The following is a 24045-nucleotide window of genomic DNA, read 5'->3' as shown; positions in this document are numbered from 1 at the left end:
TGTATATATTTTTCAGAGCCAAAGGTCGAAACAGGGACACGTGGCACGTCGTACAAGTTCGCTCTACTGAACTAGTCTATAATCAGGTCATTGTGGGAGATTTGGCATAACTCTTCCTTGGAGAATCCAATTTGGATCAGACTGGTGGCATTGGAAATAGGACACAGAGGGCTACTCTAGGTCACAATTTCAGAACTGGATGATCTGAAATCACATAGATACATTAGAGGCAATATCGAGCTCCTACAAAGTGAAAAAAGGTGTGTAGATTGTTTTAAATTTTTGCTTAAGCTTGGTTTGAAAAATTATTTTGAAGGAATTCAAAGGGCATAGTAGAGCATTATTATCGGTAACTGATGCCCCGAGGAAAGAAAATGCAAACACCTAGTAAGCAACCTGAAATCTCTAGCATGACTCATGAAGAAGAGGAAGAAATGCTAAAATTACAAGACCAAGTGCAACAAATGTCACTCTCACAAAAGCTAACAGAAGCTAAGATAAATGGCGTGGAATATAAGATAAAGGGTGTGGAAGCTAAGATGAATGGCGTGGAAGCTAAGATGGATGATTTGAAGATAGATTTGAAGACAGATTTGAAGACAGGCATGGCAGATTTGAAGACAAATTTGACAAATTCTCTACAAGAAATACTTACTAATGGTGAAAGGGTAGTAAAGGAAACTAATGATGCGAACAAAAGAAATGTTAATCATGATTTCATAGACTCTAATGTTGGATCAAAGACCCACCATATTCCAAAAATCGATATGAGGAAGTTTGATGGCAAGGATCCCGCAACATGGATATTACAGATGGAGCAATTTTTTGATCTCAATAATGTACAAAACGCACAAAAGGTACGTATTGCAACTTTATATTTGGAACCAAATCAGTTTGTATGGTATCAATGGCTTTTCTCTCATAAACAAATTATCACTTGGGCAATTTTTATGGAAGAATTAACAACACATTATGAGGATACAAAAAGCAACACTTTTTTTAGCCAATTGATAAGTCTCAAACAAAAGGGTTCAATAATGGAGCACATTGAGGAGTTCCAAAAATTGAACATAAGGGTAAAAAATATTCCAGAGGAGCATAGGATTGTTGTGTTCATAGGGACTTTAAATGATAATATCCAACATAATGTTCGCCTTTGGGAACCCAATTCATTAGAGAAGGCATTCAGGTTAGCAAGAAAAATGGAAAGCAAAATTATGGCAACCAGGAAGCATACTACTCACAACTATAAATATGGAAGTGTTGTTGCCCCTAGTCTTCCACAACCTATAAGGTTGACACCACAACAATTGGAAGAAAAAAGAGCAAAAGGGCTTTGTTACAATTGTGATAGCAAATACACTAAAGGTCATAAGTGTGGTGAGAAGAAATTATTCTACATAGATTGTGAAGAGGAAGAAGAAAAGGAGAAAAAAAGGTCAAAAGAAGAGGATATACTCCAGGAAAAAAGCCTAGATAAAGAATAAATGAATATGACCATATCTTGTAATGCATTGGGTGGAATTACTACTCCTCAAACCATCAAGATAGAAGGACAATTCAAGAAGAAAAAGACCTGTTGATTGATTCAAGAAGTACCCACAATTTTATTCATTGTAAGATAGAAAAAGAATTGAATTGCTTCCTATATCCAGCACCATAGTGTCAAGTGATGGTTGCAAATGGAGGAACGATAAATTGCTCTGTAAAGTGCCATAATATCAAGCTATCCATGGGAGAATATGTATTGACTAGCCCAATGCTTTCCATTCCAATGGGAGGTGCTAATGTTGTACTAGGAGTCCAATGGCTACAATCCTTGGGTACAATAGCTTTTAATTTTCAAGAACTTTTCATGAAATTTTCTGCGGAAGGAAAGGAAGTTGAATTAAGGGGTATTACAGGGAAATCGAGAAAGATAATCAACTCTAACGGTATGACACAGCTTCTAAAAAAGGAACAAAGAAGTGTAATTGCACAATTATGTTCTCTAGATGTTTCCACATTGAAATCATCTATTTCTCCAGATCTCCAAAAAGTCTTGGACAATCATTCCAAGGTATTTGAGACTCCCAAAGGTCTCCCACCTATTCGTGATCATGATCATGCTATTCATCTGATTCCAAGAAGTGTTCCTCCAAACATCAGGCCGTACAGATATCCCTATGCCCAAAAGAGTGAAATTGAACGTATGGTTGCAGAAATGATAGAGGCTGGTATAATTCAACCTAGTCAAAGTTCTTTCTCTGCTCCAGTAGTATTGGTGCACAAGAAGGATGGATCATGGCGCATGTTTCCAGATTATAGGGAGCTCAACAAGCTCACTATTAAATATAAGTTTCCCATTCTTGTCATTGATGAATTACTGGATGAATTGCATGGATCAATTTACTTCACCAAGTTGGATCTTCATTCAGGATATCATCAAATCAGAATGAAGACTGAAGACATTCTGAAAACAACATTTAGAACCCATGAGGGTCATTATGAATTTTTGGTCATGCCTTTTGGCCTTACCAATGCACCTTCTACATTTCAAGGTTTGATGAATTCCATTTTCAAACCCTTCCTTATAAAATTTGTGTTAGTATTTTTTGATGATATACTAATCTACAACAAGTCTTGGAAGGATCATGTTGAACATGTTGACAGGGTGCTACAACTATTGGAGGAGAAACAATTATATGCAAAAAGATCCAAATGTTTCTTTGGAGTATAAGAGGTGGAATATCTGGGTCATATTGTATCTCATGAAGGAGTTAAGGTAGACCTTAGCAAAATTAAAGCCATTAAGGAATGGAAAATCCCCACATCCATAAAGCATTTGCGAGGATTTCTCGGGTTGACAGGGTATTATCGCAAGTTTGTTAAGAATTATGGGAGAATAGCAGCACCTCTAACAACATTATTGAAGAAAGATGCATTTTCATGAACTCTAGAAGAAACAAAGGCCTTTGAACATCTTAAAGAGGCAATGTGCCAAGCACTGGTCTTAGCTACATCGGACGTCACAAAAACCTTTATTGTGGAATGTGATGCTTCAGGAAATGGAATTGGTGTTGTTTTAATGCAAGATGAAAGACCCATTGCTTTTGAAAGTTGTCCAATCAAGGGAAAGTTTTTACACAAAGCTATTTATGAGAAGGAAATGTTGGCAATACTACATGCACTTAAGAAATGGAAAACCTATCTATTGGGAAGACACTTCAAGGTAAAAAAGGATCATGATAGCCTTAAATACTTTTTAGAACAAAGATTATCCTCTGAAGAGCAACAAAAGTGGGTCACAAAGATGTTGGGTTATGATTTTGAAATCATCTACAAAAAAGGGAAGCAAAATGTGGTGGCAGATGCACTCTCAAGAAAGGATGAGGATGTGGAAGCGTTGTTGTGCGCCATTTCTATTATCCAACCAGACTGGATAAACGAAGCAAGGGAGGAATGGAAGAATGATGAAGAAGTGTGGGCACTTATTCGAAAGTTACAACAAGATTCTAGTACATCTGATACATTTAGCTGGCAAAATGATTCGTTATGGTACAAAGATCGCGTATACCTCTGTAAGAATTCCCAACTCAAACAAAAGATTTTTATGGAATTACACACTTCTTCCTTAGGAGGGCACTCAAGATTTTTAAAAACTTACCACAGGGTTAAGAAGGAATTTTTTTGGGATGGCCTTAAATGGGATATTCAAAAGTTTGTGGTGGAATGTTCGGTTTGCCAACAAAATAAATTTGAAACAATTAAGACCCCGGGTCTATTACAACCTTTATCCATTCCAAGCCAGCGTTGGGAGGAGGTTTCAATGGACTTTATCACAGGTTTACCCAAGTCTGAGGGAAAGAGTGTCATCATGGTGGTAGTTGACAGACTTACCAAGTATGCACACTTTTGTGCATTATCACATCCATTTAAAGCCAGTATAGTTTCTACTGCATTTATGGAAACAATTCAAAAGATACATGGAAACCCAAAGATTATTGTAAGTGACAGAGATCCCATTTTCACTGGAAATTTTTGGACAAAATTATTTTCTTGTCTTGGTACTCAGTTAGCTCATAGCTCATCTTATCATCCTCAATCTGATGGGCAAATTGAGATAGTAAACAAATGTTTGGAAGGATATCTTCGTTGCTTTGTCTCTGATAAACAAACACAATGGGTCAAATGGTTGCCTCTCGCTGAATGGTGGTATAACACTTCCTTCCATACAACAACAAAAATGACCCCATTTATGGGACTTTATGGATATCAGCCACCATCCATCACATCATATTTAAGAGAAAATTCTAAGGTTCAAGCAGTGGAACATCACATCGAGCATCAACAACAAGTCCTCCAACTCTTAAAGGATAACCTCGTGTTGGCGCAAAATAGAATGAAACAATAGGCAGATCAACATCACACTGAAAGAAGTTTTGATGTAGGTGATTGGGTATTCCTACCACTACAACCATATAAACAAATGTCCCTCAAGCAAGCTAAGAAGGATAATAAATTCTTACCAAAGTATTATGGTCCGTACAAGGTGTTGCAAAAGATTGGCACTGTGGCATACAAATTGGAGCTTCCTGCAGCTTCTCGAGTGCACCCAGTTTTCCATGTTTCATGTTTAAAGAAGGTTATAGGTGACAAGCTCCCAGTTCAAACAATATTGCTAGAACTAGACGAGGAAGGAAAAATTATATTGGAACCGGAAGAAGTCACAAAAACAAGAACTCGACAGTTACGAAATCGATCAATTTCGGAGTATCTCATCAAGTGGAAGAACTTATCCACTGAAGATTCCACATGGGAGGATGAGAATTTTATACAGAAGCATCCAGAACTACTCAAGCGTTGAGGAAAACACTTTTTTGAAGGAGAGTCGTATGTTAGGTCGCCATAATACTAGTGATTACCCCATTACTATTGTAGTTGTATCCCTTATTAATATTGTTGCACCCCTATTGTCCCCATATTGTTATTATTGTGCCCCATAGAATCCCTCTATTGTTATTTTTGTGCCTTTATATTATTATTGTTAGGTCGGCTGGGTTATATTGTGACTCCTTAGACTCCTATATATAGAAAGCAGGTTTTGTCATTTGAATCATCAAAGAATCATTCATTTGTGTAATGTAAAGGAGGTTGCCCCCTCGAAGAGGCTGAATTCTAAGGCGTTGATCTATCTTTTCTATCTTTTTGTGAGCTAGTTTCATAACACTAGTGGAAAACCCTCTCTAGGGAAAAAAAAACCACTTGTTGTTGTTGCATTGTTCAATATATTTTATTAGTCAAGAAATTTTTTTACATAGAAATATAGATATGGCTATTATCAAATGGAGACAATTTCTCATGTGGATCTACAAAATACAATACGTTGAAGGTCACCATGATAAATGATCCTTGCCCGGTTACTGAACTATCAATCGACTCTACAAACTCTAATCTACTTGAACCCAACATGACCAACAAGCCTCACCCAATTTCTATTAAACTATCCAATCACCATTGGATTGAGAAAACTACTCATTTATATTGATTTTTCCAGAGTCCTCTAAATCCACTCCTCTATGTGGTTCTCATTTCAAAATATTTCAAACTAGAATTAAGAACTACTCAACATGAGCACCACAACAAGATATCTTCAAATCTCACAATCAAAAACCAAATATGCACCGCAAACTACAATCAAACTCTCCACACACTTCTACGAATCCACACTTCATCTTCTCACATATTGCACAAAAATGGTGGATGAAACATATTCTGGATATATACTGCAACACCTGCAAACTGCTTCATAAATCTGCATCATATAACTCTCACACAACTTACACATTCTTCTACAATTTCTCACTCACTCATAACATCATGAGAATCAACCATACTATCACTGAGCTATCTACAATATCTAGATGAATTGAGGTGCTCAACTCAATAATTACCAAGAACTATTGGGCTTCACAACTATGTTCATATCCTTGATTTGATCTGGATTCAGCTCATTGACTCAAACAAGCCACTAACTCCACTTGCCTTTTGATATTTTCAACGTTTATTAGATTCTAGAGGACCTAATAACTTTTCCAACCATATGTTGAAAAGTTATGATCAAGAACATCGCCACAATACTGAAATTAGTTGAGTTGCCTGAGGAATGCAGAGAAAAACTCATGAAAAATCTCAGTCGCACACACAACACTTTCCAAACTCGACTTGACCGGAGCTCCTCAGTCGCTCCCACAAGCCTATCTACCAGCAACTGTAAAGTTACAGTTGTTCCCATGACTCATTATCCATGTGATTGAGGCAGAGGATAAGGAAAAATTAAACCAATTCAACACAAATCACTACCAAACTTCAGGGACACCTTCATCATCTTCTAAACAGGCCTCCAAGCCTCTGTAACAAGTCTGCAATTGATGGCATAGGCCAAGAACATCTGCAAAAATTCAATGACATGTAGTCCCTAGTCTACCAAACTCCTCATCAAGACCAACACCTCTAGCTCCTTAGGAAACAATGGCAACTTGTCCAAACACCTCCAGCACTTGTAGCAACATCTCTAACTCTGGTAGCAGCATCTCCAACTCCTATAGTAGTATCATCATGTCATCCAACTACCTCCAACACTGGTAGAAGCACGTCCAACATATCTGGTAACATATTCAATTCTTCCAACACATGTAGAAGCATATGCAACATGTGTAGCAATGCTCCAACCACCTGCAACAGTAACATCTTCAACATGTGTAACAACATGTCTAGAATCCATCTCTACTCAACCTCCAAATCACCTCCACTAAGTCATGCACAACCAAGTTGACATCAATGCTAACCAATAGGACGACGAAACCAAACATCCATCACATATGCATGTGACAAGCATCACCATGACTCAGTTGACATCAATGCCAACATTACAATGTCAACAAACTCCCCCTTTGGCATTGATGTCAACCTCAATCCAACATTTGAGGTTGATCTCCCTACACTCTCCAAATGATCCAAAATGGATCTTGAGTAAAACCTCTAAGTCTAAGGCTTCCATAATGTTAAAGACTCAACAGAGTTATAAAGGGAGAAGAGCAGAAAATCACATCGGAGAAAGCTAGCGGAAGTGTTAACGGACCATAGCCTTAAGAGAAATGCGATAGCGATTCCAAGCGAAACAACGTGAACTGTTGATCGAGCGCGTAGATCAACGGTCTAGATTAACTACAATATCGCATCGCATGGAACCAAAGGGAGGACTTAAACACATGATAGCAGGCTTAAGCGATAAGCGATGGCCGCTTTATCGCATCGCAATAAACTAAGGGAGAGGACTTAAAACAGGTGCAAAGGCTTTCAACAGACCCGAAGGATTTATGAATAAAACAACAAAAGATTTGAGTTCCGTGGTAAAAGGTATTTCAGGCAGGCTTCAGGCGGTAAGTGGTATTGGAAGGGCTTCACCCGATCCCATACACTGGTCGACATGTAGCATGGCGTAGGAGAGAGAAAACCACTTTTTCGGGTGGGTAATCCTCGTGCAAATGGGCCACCCCACTTTTTCGGGTGGGTAATCCTCGTGCAAATGGGCCACCCAAAATAACTGTCCGTCATCGGATTAATGATCATAGATCAACGGTCCGGATTAACTACAATATCGCATCGCATGGAACAAAAAGGAGGACTTACCAAGGGCCGGAGACATTGCGATATGCGATCGCCGATCGCGATATCACATCGCAATATTGCATCGCAACATGGCCAAAGGAAGGACTTACCGGGGCTCGAGACATTGCGATATGCGATCACCGATCGCGATATCGCATTGTAGGAATACAAAGGAGTGGGGCCTATGCAACATGCGACGTGCGATATTGATAAGCCCGAACCCGAAAGGATTATAAACATCGTTTCATAGGATATTTGAGTTCCAATAAAATGTTTTTGTCAGGTTTTTCAATGTATTTTATGTATTTCTTTGTATTTCCGATAAAATGAAATAAGGCCCAAATATGTATTATATCGGGGGATTTGTGCGGAGGAAGACCGAACGGTCGGTTTCACCGCACCCGCCGATCCTTCCGTTTCTAAAAGAAATTGTTCTTGTGCCTTAAGCATTTTTAACAAAATGTGTCCACACCAAAAAGGGAGGTGAACAGACAGGGTTGAGAGGCTTAAAAACCACTCTATGGTAGACACAAGAGGTAGAGGAGAGCGGAAGAGAAAGTAGAAGACAAAGAGCAAGAGGGAGTAGCTGTGTACTCTTGTAGACTTGAGGATTTCGAGGGAATCCCTGTGTTTTTTCATTGTTGTGTTGAGACTCTATTCGAGCTCACACTTGTAATCATCTGCTCTTGAAGACATAATATTGAGGTAGACACTGAAAGCTTGGACCAGGAGACGCAGCCAGGGGAGTTATTGTGAACTCCTTCATTATTTTGCTTGTGTTGATGTGCGACTATTATGTTTTCTAATTCCTCATTATCTATATTATTCGCAATCTTTTCGATCCGTTGCACTAAATGATATAGGCATTCCTGAACATGAGTCTGTAATACCTTAATATTGATTTAAGATCTCATTTACAGATCAAGTGGTATCAGAGCATTTGGTTTTATTTTTTTTAAGGTTATACAAGCTTGTGCTGGATTTTGAATGTTAACTAGATTAAAGCTCAGACTAGGAGAAGGAGAACTTGTTGAAGCTAATATAGAGATTGGAAGAGTCTATTCTCAGAGGAGAATGGAAGAAGAAGCTCCATTGGGATCATAATTTCAATTTGTAGAAAGTTTTAAGACACTCCAAGCCATGGTGGAAGAGATGTATCTGGAGTTTAAGAAGGGTCGAGGTGAAATCACTTCAACACCCAAACCATACAAAGGAGCAAAGGAGCCTTTTCTAGTTGCTCCTCCAGAAGGTAAAGAGAAAGGGGAAATGCCTCCTCCACCATCTCCTCCATCATCACCTTTATCATCCTCATCATCTTCTAGCTCTTCTAAGAAGAAGAAGAGAACTTCCTTAATTAAATTAGATGTGAAGTTTGATTTGCCAATTTATGATGGAGAACTAAATGCAGAAAAGATAGATAATTGGATAAGAAAAATTGATGTATATTGCAGGGTACAGAATGTTGACTCAGAAAGGAAGAAGATTCAGCTGGCTAACCTTTGACTTGGAGGAATTGCATTAGTATGGCGGGAAGGCAAGACACAAGCTAATTTGCAAAAACATGGTAAAATCATTTATACCTGGAACGAATTTGTTTCTGCTAGCAAAAAAGCAATTCTATCCTTTAGCTTACATGCAGCAGGCAATGATGAGTTGGCAAACTCTTCGTCAGTTGAAGGGTCAAAGTGTACAAAGTTATACTCAGGAATTCAGAAAGAGAGCTTTAACTCTAGGCATATCATTAGATTCACCGGAGACTTTATTGAAGTATATAGGTGGTATTCATAGCTATTTAAAGCATACTATTCTCATGTTTAATCCCACTACCTTAGATGATGTATTAGTTCAAGCCACACATCTAGAAGCTAGAGGTAAGAACGTAAACCTAGAGGTTAGGGGATCATCTAAATATTCTGTAAGCAAGAGAAAGGAAAAGAAGAAACTGAAATGGAAGGAGAGGAAAGCAAATACTGTAAAGAAGGATAAACCTTCATGCACTCATTGCAAGAAATAAGGACATGATGAGATACACTGCTGGTTTTTGCATCCAGAGCTGAGACCTAAGAAGTTTAGAAAATGGAGAGAAAGAATGCTGTTGCTATTCAACAGGACTTGGGATCAGATTCAGGCGATGAAACAACAGTTACAGCCACAGGCATTAAAGGTAAAGATTCTGAAGCATCCACAAGTAATTCTGCACAATCTGTTGATAATGAAAGTAATGAGAGGGAAAGAAATGATCTTTTTCGTATTAGAGTAATTTCCAAGCACAATAATATTGATACTTTGTTTGATAGTGGATTTTGATTTCTGAAAAAATTGTAAAGAAGTTGGGATTACAAACAAAACCCCATGAGAAGCCATGTCCATTAGGTTGGGTGTGTGATAAAACAAGCTACAAGTAACGAGACAATGTAAACTTAGGTTTGCTATTGGATCAACATTTGTAGATGAGGTTGAGTTAGATATAGTTCCATTGGATATATGTGGTATTGTTTTGGAAAGTCCATACTTGTATGATAGGAAAGCTATTTTCTATAGAGCTGAGAATAAGTATCAATTCACTAAAAATGGAATAGAATACATTGTAAGAGCTCATAAACTCAAAGATAACTATTCTCTCATAAACTCAGGGCAGATGAAAAGAATTGTGAATTCAAGTAAGCAATTTTTACTAATGGTTGTAAAGGCAAAGGATCCCGAAAAATCCAATGCATTTGAAGGCTGTGATTCTAACAGAAAACTGATTTAGTTGAAGTTGTTTTAGAATATGATGTTCTATTTCAAGAACCAAAAGGTCTGCCACCCAAGCGAGAAATAGTACATGATATTTATTTGTAGCAAGATGCTCCATTACCTAACATTGGAATGTACAGGTTGTCAACTTTAGAGAATGCAAAGATAAAGAAGCAGGTACAAGAGTTGCTCGATAAAGGGTTTATACGACCAAGCACATCACCATGTGGATCTCCAATCGTGCTGGTGAGAAAGAAAGATGGTTCATGGAGAATGTGCATTGATTATAGAGCACTAAATAAAATAACGATCAAGAATCGTTATCCTCTTCCTCGTATTGATGATTTATTAGATCAATTGAAAGAAGCAGTTTACTTTTCTAAGTTAGACTTGCGAAGTGGTTATCATCAGGTCAGAGTTGCAGAACAGGATGCATGGAAGACTGCTTTCAAGACAAAGAAAGGACTTTATGAATGGTTGGTTATGCCTTTTGGCTTAACTAATGCTCCTGCTACATTTATGAGAGTTATGAATGATGTACTTAGACCATTTATTGATGAATTTGTAATTGTTTATTTAGATGACATTCTTGTTTTTAGTAAGACATGGGAAGACCATGTAAAGCATGTAAAGCAGACTTTAGATGTTTTAGAAAGAGAAAATATCTATGTAAAACTGTCAAAATGTGAATTTGGCAGAACATATTTAAATTATTTGGGTTATATTGTAGGGGGTGGTGAATTGAAGATAGATCCCTCTAAGGTTGAAGTCATTGTGAACTGGCCTAAACCCAAATTTGCTACAGAGGTTAGGAGTTTCCTAGGGGCAACACAATATTGGAGAAAGTTTATTGTTAACTTTTCTTTGATTGCAGCTCCATTACATGCTTTAACAGAATTGAAACAGGTGTTTAAGTGGGGAGGCAAACAGCAGAACGCCTTCGACACCTTAAAAGAGAAAATCAGTACAACACCAATACTAGCACTACCAGATCTTCAACATCCATTTGAGATTGAGACATATGCCAATGACTATGCCATGGGAGCAGTGTTGATGCAACACGAAAAACCCATATGCTATCATTCTGAGACATTTACTTTTGCAGTAGTTAATTATCCCACATATGATAAAGAATTGTATGCATTAGTACAAAGTGTGAAAAAGTGGAAACATTACCTAATGGGTAAAGGAACAATCGTACATACAGATCATCAATCACTTCAATATTTTCACTCAGAAACTAAATTGCAACAATCAAGACATTATAGGTGGATGGGTTTTCTACAACAATTTCATCTTGTCATCAAATATAAGAAGGGCATACACAATAAGGTTGCAGACATGTTATCAAGACCAATCATAAATGCATCTAGTATACTTAAGCATAACTCAGTAATGCATGAAAGTTACATTGAACAATATGTTCAAGATGTAGATTTTAAAGATGTATATGCAACTTTAAGTCATGGCAAGCAAGTAGAAGAATTGGATTATTATATGAAGGACCAACTCTTATATCATTTGGGAAAGTTATGCATTCCACAAACTGAAAGAGTTAACATAATCCAAGAAGCACATGCTTCTCTCATATCAGGTCATTTTGGTGTAAGTAAAATAGTTGCACAATTGGAAAGGTTGTATTATTGGCCAAGAATGCATGAGACAGTTTCTATATATATCAAAGGGTGTACTATGTGTGCTACAAGCAAGCCTAATAATCAGAAATTAGGCTTGTACACTCCACTTCCAATTCCTTCTCGTCCTTGGGAAAGTGTTTCCATGGATTTTGTTGGGGGTAGCCAAAATCTAGGAAAGGTCATGATTATTTGTATGTTGTTGTTAATAGGTTCAGTAAAATGTGTATTTTGATACCATGTAACAAGCAGGTTACAACTGAACAAACAACAAAGTTGTTCTTTCAGAATGTATGGGTTCATTTTGGGTTACTCACTTCTATTATATCTGATCGAGATTCTCGATTTTTTGGGAAGTTTTGGTCAAGTTTATGGGAGTTGATGGACACCAGGTTGAAGAAGAGCACAACATTTCATCCATAGACAGATGGTCAGATAGAAGTGGTCAAAAGGATAGTAATCCAGTTGCTCAGAGGCTATTGCAACAAGCATCCCAAGCTTTGGGATGAGCATTTGTGTTATGTGCGACATGCTTACAACCGTGCCAAGCACTCTTCTACTGAGAGATATCCTTTTGAGACTTGTTTTGGTTTTATACCAAAGTCTCCCTTGGATTTTATCTTTGGTAAAGACATAACAGTTGATGGACACAATGATGTGGACAAAGCAACCAAGTTCATTGAACAAATCCAGGAAATTCACTAGGCAGTACAGGAACAACTGGAAAGAAGTCAAGCCAAGTACAAGGCAAGACATGACAAGCATCGAGTTGAGCATAGTTTTCAAGTTGGTGATCAAGTCTGGCTGTACATCAGTAAAGACAGAATGCAGGGTGAAGGTAAGAAGCTAAAACCAATAAGGTATGGACCTTTCAAGATACTTGATAAAATTGGTGAAAATGCTTTTCGCCTTGATTTGCCAGCTTATATGTAGATCTATTTAGTCGTTAATGCAGAAAACTTGAGATTGTATGAACCTTCATTGATTGAAGATCCTGAAGAGCAAAGTCAGTTGCCTTTTATTGGGGATTTGTTGCCTGAGTATCTCAATGAGTTACAGGAGGACATAGTTTTGGATAGGAAGGTAAGGACTACGCGTCAAGGGGATGTTGAGTACCTGAGAGTAGGGCTCAAGGGTTCAAATCCAAGCAAGGCATGATGGATAGAAATTGGACAAGTGAGGGAATTGTATCCTCACTTGATGGATGCCTAAAACCAACTTTTGGTGGTCCAAAAGATTTTCAGTGGGAAGGCGTGATCCAAAATGGATCTTGAGTAAAACCTCTAAGTCTAAGGCTTCCATAATGTTAAAGACCTGATGGAGTTATAAAGGGAGAAGAGCGGAAAATCGCATTGGAGAAAGCCAACGGAAGTGTTAACAAACCATAGCCTTAAGAGAAATGTGATAGCAATTCCAAGTGAAACCATGTGAACCGTTGATCGAGCGCGCAGATCAACAATCCAAATTAACTACAATATCGCATCGCATGGAACCAAAGGGAGGACTTAAAGACATGATAGTAGGATTAAGCGATAAGTGATGGCCGCTTTATCGCATCGCAATAAACTAAGGGAGAGGACTTAAAACAGGTGCAAAGGCTTTCAGCGGACCCGAAGGATTTATGAATAAAACAACAAAAGATTTGAGTTCCGTGGTAAAAGGTATTTCGGGCAGGCTTCAGGCGGTAAGTGGTATTGGAAGGGCTTCGCCCGATCCCATACACTGGCCAACACGTAGCATGGCGTAGGAGAGAGAAAACCACTTTTTTTCGGGTGGGTAATCCTCGTGCAAATGGGCCACCTGAAATAACCGTCCGCCGTCGGATTAATGATCATAGATCAACGGTCTGGATTAACTATAATATCGCATCGCATGGAACAAAAAGGAGGACTTATCAAGGGTTGGAGACATTGCGATATGCGATATGCAACATGGCCAAAGGAAGGACTTACCGGGGGCTCGAGACATTGTGATATGCGATTGCCAATTGCAATATTGCATCGCAACAATACAAAGGAATGGGGCCTATGAAACATGCGACGTGCGATATCGATAAGCCCAGGCTCAAAAGGATTATAAACATCATTTCATAGGATATTTGAGTTCTCATAAAATGTTTTTGTTGGGTTTTTCAATGTATTTCTTTGTATTTCCGATAAAATGAAATAAGGCCCAAATATGTATTATATTGGGGGATTTGTGCGGAGGAAGACTGAATGGTCGGTTTCACCATGCCCTCCAGTCCTTCAATTTCTAAAGGAAACTGTTCTTGTGCCTTAAGCGTTTTTAACAAAATGTGTCCACACCGAAAAGGGAGGTGAACAGACAGGGCCGAGAGGCTTAAAAACCATTTTATGTCAGACAAAAGAGGCAGAGGAGAGCGGAAGAGAAAGTAGAAGACATAGAGCAAGAGGGAGCAGCTGTGTACTCTTGTAGACTTGAGGATTTTGAGGGAATCCCTGTGTTTTTTCACTGTTGTGTTGAGACTCTATTCGAGCTCACACTTGTAATCATCTGCTCTTGAAGACATAATATGGAGGCCAACACTGAAATCTTGGACCAGGAGACGTAGCCAGGGGGGTTTGGTGAACTCCTTCATTATTTTGCTTGTGTTGATGTGTGGTTGTTATGTTTTCTAATTCCTCATTGTCTATATTATTCACAATCTTTTCGATCTGTTACACTAAATGATGTAGGCATTTCTGACATGAGTTTGTAATACCTTAATATTGATTTAAGATCTCATTTACAGATCACCAAAACTAAAGTTGCAACTCTGAATTTCATCTCTATACGTCCAAATTCTCTCCCCCTTTGACATCAATGGAAAAGGACCATACAAACATTAAAAACAATGCCAATAATGTGTCAGATGATAGAAGTGCTCCCTTGTCATACTCAACACCATATTGATGCAACCCACAAAGTCTCTCCTACAAGATAAGCATGTGAAACAAGAAACTTTTTTGTCAACAGCTCTAGCCAATGCCATGCAATCTCTTAAACTGAACATGCTCCCCCTAAGCATGTAATAAAGTTGCAATCACACTCTCTTTGCTACTGAAGCAACACATCCTCTTCACTACAATATGCCTCCTTTCCAAGTGTAATAGACTACTCCTCATGAACCCTGACTCTAACTGAATTTGGAAAATATATACAATGAATTACAATACAATATAATGCTTCATGGAGCAAATACATGGCTATGAAAAGTACATAGGACTGGTATATGACTCCTCTACACCTGTCATCAACCAAGACTTCTATGGACCCAAGTTTACATCATGCATCCAATGTAGTTCTACTACATCAAAGATATACAAAATAATACATGACTTGGACTTCCATTGACCCATACATATCTAATGACAAGACATACTAGACACCATGGGTCTCTCCATGAGAAATACACCCAAAATATGACACAATGATAGTACATGGCTTTTACATCTACACATAAGTGTTCTCTCTTCTATACATGCCCAAAATATGAAATAACATGAGTACATGGCATCAATGAGCATCAATATATGCTCCATATAGCAGCAACAATAAAATGCAATACATGGCATGTGCATCAAAACATAAGGCCTCCATGAGAAATGACATAAGCTCTCAATGTGTAGCAGCAACAATAGGAGCACTATCCAAACCATATGCTAGTGCATGGCCACTCAACACTTTGGCCATCACCATCCCAACAATGAAGATCCTACAACAACATCATGATAACCACTAACAACCACCATGCTCCACATAGGCATTAGAAACAAAATCATCTACTAGCAACAACATGGAAATATGTCATAAAAAGCAACAACAAATACATATCTTCATCATCATGAGGCTCACCAACCATTAACTCAAATCATGAGAAACACATAAATAGTTGAAAAATAGTCAAACAATGGTGCAACAAGGCTGATACACATGTCTTTCCCACTCATATATAGTAAATACGTCAGCTACAAAAATAATGAGTAAAAAGAAATAAAAATGAGGAACAAGCCTTGAAAAACATAGCTCCCCCTGAGCATAATATTTGTCATGATCATGCTGATCCCATGGACCTGAATATGCATCATTGAACTGGATCAAAAACTCATTGTTGTTGGTACTTCTCAAGCTACCAGCACTCCCCCAGAGACCATACTAGTCTCATAAATATTGTTGCAATCAAGTATATCTAACATGAAAGAATGGACTATAGTAGGGACTGATCTCATCTACTATGAATATGATGAAGAAGAGTATTCCCTTGATCTCTTCTTACTCTTCACTCTTCCCTTCAACACATACACATTATTTGGGTTATCGATTCCTCTTGCAATCACTCTCTTTGATCCTTCTTTCTGGATGATGCAACTTTTGGAATTGAAAATCACTTCCTTACCCCCATCAACCATTTGGCTCACACTCAAGATATTATGATTTAGGCCTTCAATGATCCAAACATATTCTGCATTTGTCCTCTTCTCACCAAGATTGGCTTTTCCGCTTCCCAACACTCTAGTTGTTTCACTACCTTCAAACACAACACGACCACTCTTGGTTTTATTGAGAAAATGAAATTTTCTCCTATTTCCTGACATATGGTGTGAGCATCTGCTATCTATATACCACATGTCAACCTCATCATGAGAAAAAAGTGCAATGCCACATCTTCCTATTTGTTGCACCTTCTTCCATGTGTTCCTTGGTTGCACATTCTCCCTTGACTGTTTCTTTTGAACAAACGGCCGCAATGGTCTAGGCATGTTACAATCCTTGGTCATGTGCCCACACATAACATTCTATATGACCAAAATATGTATCCAAAGGATCTGGTCTTTTGTTTCTAATACTTTATCTCCATATTTTCACACTAGATATATAATCAATGGCTTTGTGCCCAAACATGTTACACACAAAACAATGACCCTTGAAAGAACTTGTACACCTAAATGTGCTGATCATATTGTTGCATGGATGTGTGTATTACCCTTCTACAATCAGTTGCCACATGACCAAAATTGTGACAATTGAAGCACTCAATCACGTCCATCAAGGGGGCAAAGGAGTTTTGATTTCTCCTCTGAAATATGCCACCATCAATCCTAGGAGCGAATGGTTTCTTTGGTTATATTATTTTTTGTTGGTGGTGGATCAATTTTCTTTCTCATTTCTTGCTACTATTGTTGGTCACATTCATTATTGCGGGCTTCTTTGTTTCTTCTTTCCTGCATGCAAACTTGTCTCACCCTTTTGAAAATTGCTACTAGATTTGCTCATTGCTATGGCGATCTTCGCTTTTTCCAACTGTTGGTTCTTTTCCTCAAGCTCCTTTCTCAATTTTCCAGTCACATCTTCAAGTGTTTCAACATAATCCTTCCTATCTTTTTTCTTACTGCAATTGACTTCTTCTAATATTTTCAATTCTTCTAGTTGTTTTCTCAAGGTAGTGATTTCTTCCTTGAGATTTTTCTCCTTTTGATCACAACCCTGCAATTTATTCTCATGCTCCTTGCATACATTTGTTAGTATACCAATTTCACTATAAAAATCTTTAATAATAATCATGGAAGATTCATATTCATCCTTAAGGAGCATATAATTGTGATCATCATCTCTTTCACTAACTAAATATGAATCATTGTCATTACCACTATCAAAAATATAACTCAAAAGTATTTCATTATGGCTTATACCTTCAGATTTATTATTCCTTTTCATAATTGGTTCGACTGGAGCTTCCTTCTTGTTTTTGTTTCTCTTCTCAACCTCTTCATCACTATTGTTGTTGCTGGCTCCATATAGTATATGAAATCTATCCCAAACTTCCTTAACGAATTTCAAATCTCAATTTTCTCTAAATCTGCATTATGGAGATTTTCGAAAATAATTTGTCTTGCTTGAGAATTTTTCTTCCATACTTTAGATGAAGGAAAATATCCATCATATCCTTCACAAACCAATCTCCAAATGTTAGAGCCATAAAGCAATAATTTATTTTTCACACTTTCTTTCCATACCTTGAAATTTGCAGCAATAAGAATTGATTTCTTTGGAGAACTCATTCTGAAAAAAAATTCAAATTTCTGCCAAAAACTCCAAGATTGTCTCTCCAATGATCAAGCTACAATTGAGAGTCCTTGATCTTATACCAATTATTGAAAACTAGATCAATACTGAGAGGGGGGGGGGTGTGAATCAGTAGTGAAGGCACTTATAAATTTTTTCTCCAATTAATTATTCTTTAAACCATGCACAAACTCAAACACATAATTAGAGATTACATAATCAAACATAAACTAGAAACCATGACAACATTCAACAAAGGGACACAAGTATTTCTAGTGGAAAACCCTCTCTAGGGAAAAAAACCACTCGTTGTTGTTGTTCTCCTCAATATATTTTTATTATTCAAGCAAATTCTTTACATAGAGATATAGTTATGTCTAATATAAAATGGATATTGTTTCTCATGCGGATCTATGGACTACCATTTTCTGAAGGCCACCACGATCAATGATCCTCACCTACTTACTCCTAAACTCTCAACCAACTCTGTATACTCTGATCTGCTGGAAGCCACCATGACCAGCGAGCCTCACCCAGTTTCCGCCAAACTATCCAACCACCATTGGGTTGAGAAAAATTCTCACTTATATTCATTTCGTTGGAGTCCTCCAACTCCACTCCTCTATGTGGCTATCGTTTCAAAATATTTCAAATTGGAACCAAGAACTTCTCAACATGAGCACCACAAAAACATATTTTCAAATCTCACGATAAAAAACCAAATATGCACCACAAACTACAATCAAACTCTCCACACACTTCTACCAATCCACACTTCACCTTCTCACTTACTGCACAAAAATGATTTCTGAAACATATTTTGTTTATCTTCTACACTTGCAAATTGCTTCAGAAAATATGCATCATACAACTCTCACACAACTTGCACACTCTTCTCCAACCTTTCACTCACTCAACACATCATGAGAATCAACCATACTATCATTGAGATATCTCCAATATATAGATGAAATGAGGTGCTCAACTCAATAATTACCCAGAACTAGTGGGCTTCACAACTCTGTTGATATGCTTGATCTAATCCAGATTCATCTCATTGACTCGGTCAAGACACTAACACCACTTTCCTTTTGATATTTTCACCTTTGATTAGATTCTATAGACTCCACTAAATTTTTCGACCATATGCAAAAAAAATTTGAATTAAGAACATCACCACAATACCAAAATTAGTTGATTTGTGTAAGGAATGAGGAGAAAAACTCATGAAAAATCTCGATTTGCACACACAACATTGGCCAAACTCGACTAGAGCTCCTTAGTCACTCCCACAGCCTTGTCTTCCAGTGGCTGTAAAGTTTCAGTCGCTCTCATGCCTCACCATCCATGCGACTAGGGAAAAGGATAAGGAAAACACAAACCAATTCAACCCATATCACAGCTAAACTTCAGGTACATCTTCATCATCTTCTAAACACACCTCCAAGCCTTTGTAACAAGTATACAACTGATGACATATGCCAAGAACATCTACAGCAAGTCAATGACATGTAGTCCCTTGTCTTCCAAACTCCTCATCAAGACCAACACCTCCAGCTCCTCAAGCAGTAATGACAACATGTCCAAACACCTCCAACACATGTAGCAACATCTCTAACTCTTGTAGCAGCATCTCCAACTCTTGCAGTAGCAGCATCATGTCATCCAACTGCCTCCAACACTGGTAGTAGTACCTCCAACATAGATAGCAACATATCCAATGCTTCCAATACATGTAGAAGCATATGCAACACTTGTAGCATCACTCCAACCACCTATAGCAATAACATCTTCAACATGTGTAGCAACATGTCTAGAATCCATCTCTACTCAGCCTCCAAATCACCTCCACTAATTCATGCCACAACCAAGTTGACATCAATGCCAACCAATAGGACCACCAAGCCAAACATCCATCACACATGCATATGACAAGTAGCACCATGACCCTGCTGACATCAATGTCAACATTACAATGATCGAGAACTATCACTCTATGTAATCAATAAATATTTAAGGTATAATATAATAATACATATAATGGAGATATATATATATATATATATATATATATATCCTAAATTTTAAAAGATGTTGACATATTTTAATTACACCTCAACATCTCCCCCATACTGGGTCATAGAGTGCCTCTTGATGCAATGATATTATTAATTAATCTTTGTGAAAATACTTTTGTAGATAGCATGGATCAAACTATTTTCTTAGAAAGTAAAACTAATCAATTAGGCATTGTGGACCATTTTTCTAGTGCAATTACAAATAATTAGTAGCCCCTGAAACTATTATTTCATTAGTGGTAGCTATTATGTGTTATATTTCAATGATCTCAAATATTTCTCCATTTGGCATCATGGGATTTGGACTAACTTCCTTTGGTGGACTGCTTGGAAGTGGTAGAAGAGGATATGTAAGAAAAAATTTTGGAGGCATCAGGGTTAGGGACAAACAAGGTGAGAAACATAGTCTTCAATATGCTCATTGCAACAGAAATTAACATGAGACAAAGACACGTAGAATCCCATGGAATAATATCAACTACAAGTAGAATCACAAAGAAGATAAAGGTAAAGCGACAGGTATGGTGAAAGGTATAGCACATGAATTTTCTAATTATATTGTTTCTCGTTGCAATATTAGAGTATATAAAGATTTATTTAACACTTAATTTGCTTCTTAGATAGATGCATGGATACTTGACACAAGTGCAACATGCTGCATGACCTTCTAAAGAGAATTCCTTGAAGATTCCAATCACAATGTAGATTATTTTACAAATAAATCAAGTCTCAAACCTTTGGGAATTCACATTGTTAGGTTTAAAGTGATTGGATTCCTATATATTATTATGCATGATGTTCTCTATAGTTGTGAAGGAACTTGTTGTCCCCTATGCACATTCAACTTTGAGGCTACTCCATTCATATCTTTAATGGAAAAGTTGAAATAATGAATCCTTTTGACAAAATGTTCATTATAATAGGAATGGAGAATGAAATATTGTTGAATTTGAAAGGCACATCTACTCATGCACAGAATTATACATTCCTCTCTCACTACATTGAGGGTACATTGTCATCTACTCCCTTATGGCATGCTAGATTTGGACATTAATTATGAAAACAATTGTTTGATGAAAAATAATGGTGTTTCTAGTTTGCTTACTATTCTTATGAAATTGAAGCAATGTGATGTTTATATCCTTGGAAAACATATAAAACAACCTATCCATGATTTCAATTCTAGTGTGTGTAAAAAATTTGGATTGATACATTCTAATTTGTTTAGCTATATGTTTATTCCATATTCTAATCCCAATAGATACATCATAAATTTTATTGGTCACGACACTAGGATGTGTTAGGTGTACTTGTTGACAAATAATATCACGCTTTCGAAAATTTCTAAAATTTTTGTATATGGTTTTAAAATGAATAACAATCACATATTGGCACTCTTATTACTAATAATAGATTAGAATATATATCTAATTAATTCAAAAAATGTATTTTCCAACATGGGATTCAACATAAAAACATAGTTCCATACAGTCCTCAACATAATGGTGTAGTTGAAAGAATGATACGATTCTCTTAATATGGTTTATTGCATGATGTTTTTTTTTTTTTAAATATGAAATCAATATTTTCATTTGATGTGGTTCTATGAAATATATGTCAAAAATAGGTTCCCATCTATTGTTCATGGAAATAATACTAGATATGAAATATGATATGGTTGCATCGCTTTAGTGAGGCAATTCAAGGTCTTTGGTTCCACCCATTATGCCTTAATCACTAATGAGAAAAGAAACAAGCTTGATGCAAGAAGCCAAAAGTGCATATTCTTGGGGTACTTAAATCTACCAAGACATATTTTCTTGACAATGTGGTAAACAAGAAGTTCATTATTTCCATGGGTGTATTTTTTCTTAAATCTTCCAAGAATGACAAAATTGTTGAGCGTTGGCTTGATAATTTGGATATATTCACTCATGTGACAAACTATCACAAGTTTGATGATGAGATTCCACATCTTTAAGGGGATTCCATATCTTGGATCAATCTCCATAATCTCCTTTTGAAGCACCATCTCCTTGTCATGAATTTATGGCCACTTTATCAAATCAGGAAGTTTAATTGGATGATTTTATTGAGATAATTGGATGATTTGATTGAGATAAATGAATGATGAAACTTGATGGGAATGCAACACCATATAAATTAATGGAGAAACCTGAACCATCATAGAAAATTCCCACAAAAATGGCTCATCAAGACACTTAGAAGTGTTCATCTTGATGATATGGAAAGATTTCCACCACACAAAGATGGAGGTGATGTAGATAATTCATATTCAAGTGATGTAGATGATATGGATGTTTCATATGATTGTGAATTAAATTTATCTACTAAAATTGAACCAACTTACTTTTAAGAATATGCTTCGCATGATGAGTAGAAAGAATCCATTTAAAATGAGTATGATGCTCTCATCAATAATGGGACATGGAAGTTGGTGGACCCTCCATTTGGAACCAAACCAATTCGTTATAAGTGGGTCTTCATGAAAAAGTATAAACCATATGAATTACTTGACAGGCATAAAATGAGGCTTGTGGAAAAAGGACTTTCATAGAAATAAGGCATTGATTATGAGGAGACTTTTGTCCCCACAACAAAATGGGATACCATTTGTATTTTATTTTCCTTGGTAACATATAATGGTTGGAAAGTTCATAAAATGGATGTGAAGATGGATACTTTGAAGATAAGGTATTCATATCTCAGGTAGAAGGTTTTGTTGTGAAGTGACAATAACATAAAGTATGTAAACTCATTTAATCCTTATATGGCATGAAATAAGCATCATGATCCTGGTATGAAAATCTAATTGAGCATTAGGGAAACATTAAGGATGTGATATTTTATATATTGTTTATAAAGGGAGATGAATATTGTATTCAATGTCCATTTGATGGTAGGATAACTATAAAAAATTTCATAGAAAAGTGTATCAACTCTATGAACTTATTAAAAAAAAACATTAGGAATTATTTTCTAAATTTTTAGCATAAATAAAATATTTCATTGTTCTCAAGTAAAATAATTTATATGAACTTTAGATAGAGAGAGAGAGGGTAAAAAAATTCTATTGATAGGTACTTTTTACATCTAAGGGAGTTGCACAATTCCTTTAAACAACTATATATATATATATATATATATATATATATATATATATATATAAGTGTAATTCCTTTAGTGCTTATAGTAGAGTTGATGCCTCCATTAAAAAAATTTAAGTTACTAATTAAAAAATTTCAATACGACTCTATAAATAAAATATTTTAGTACCATCTCTACGCTATATATATATATATATATACCCTCATCAAAGTGTTGGAATTCGAGACAATGGAGGAGGGAAGCGGTGGTGGGGGAGTCCACCACCTCGTTTCCTCCAATCACATTTAAGAGGTGGGGGGGTGGTGTAGCCTACTGTTGGCATTGATGTCAACAGGTTAGAGATGTTGTTGGTCATATGCATGTGTGAGGGGTATGTGCGATCAATGATTGGTTGATGGTCTTGTTAGTTGGTATTGATGTCAACATACCTATGACTAGACCTAGTAGAGATTATCTCGTGGTTGTTGAGGAGATGAATTCCAGACATGTTGATTTGGTTGGAGACATTACTACTCCAAGAGGATTGGAGTGCTTATAGTAGAGTTGATGCCTCCATTAAAAAAATTTAAGTTACTAATTAAAAAATTTCAATACGACTCTATAAATAAAATATTTTAGTACCATCTCTACGCTATATATATATATATATATATATATATATATATATATATATATATACCCTCATCAAAGTGTTGGAATTCGAGACAATGGAGGAGGGAAACGGTGGTGGGGGAGTCCACCACCTCGTTTCCTCC

Source organism: Pinus tabuliformis, chromosome 6 (genome assembly GCF_031772625.1).
Source record: "Pinus tabuliformis cultivar Carrire ecotype Pingquan chromosome 6, CPIR1, whole genome shotgun sequence".
Lineage (NCBI taxonomy): Eukaryota > Viridiplantae > Streptophyta > Pinopsida > Pinales > Pinaceae > Pinus > Pinus tabuliformis.
The sequence above is the reverse complement of the archived record's forward strand: the minus strand, read 5'-3'. Positions refer to the sequence as shown.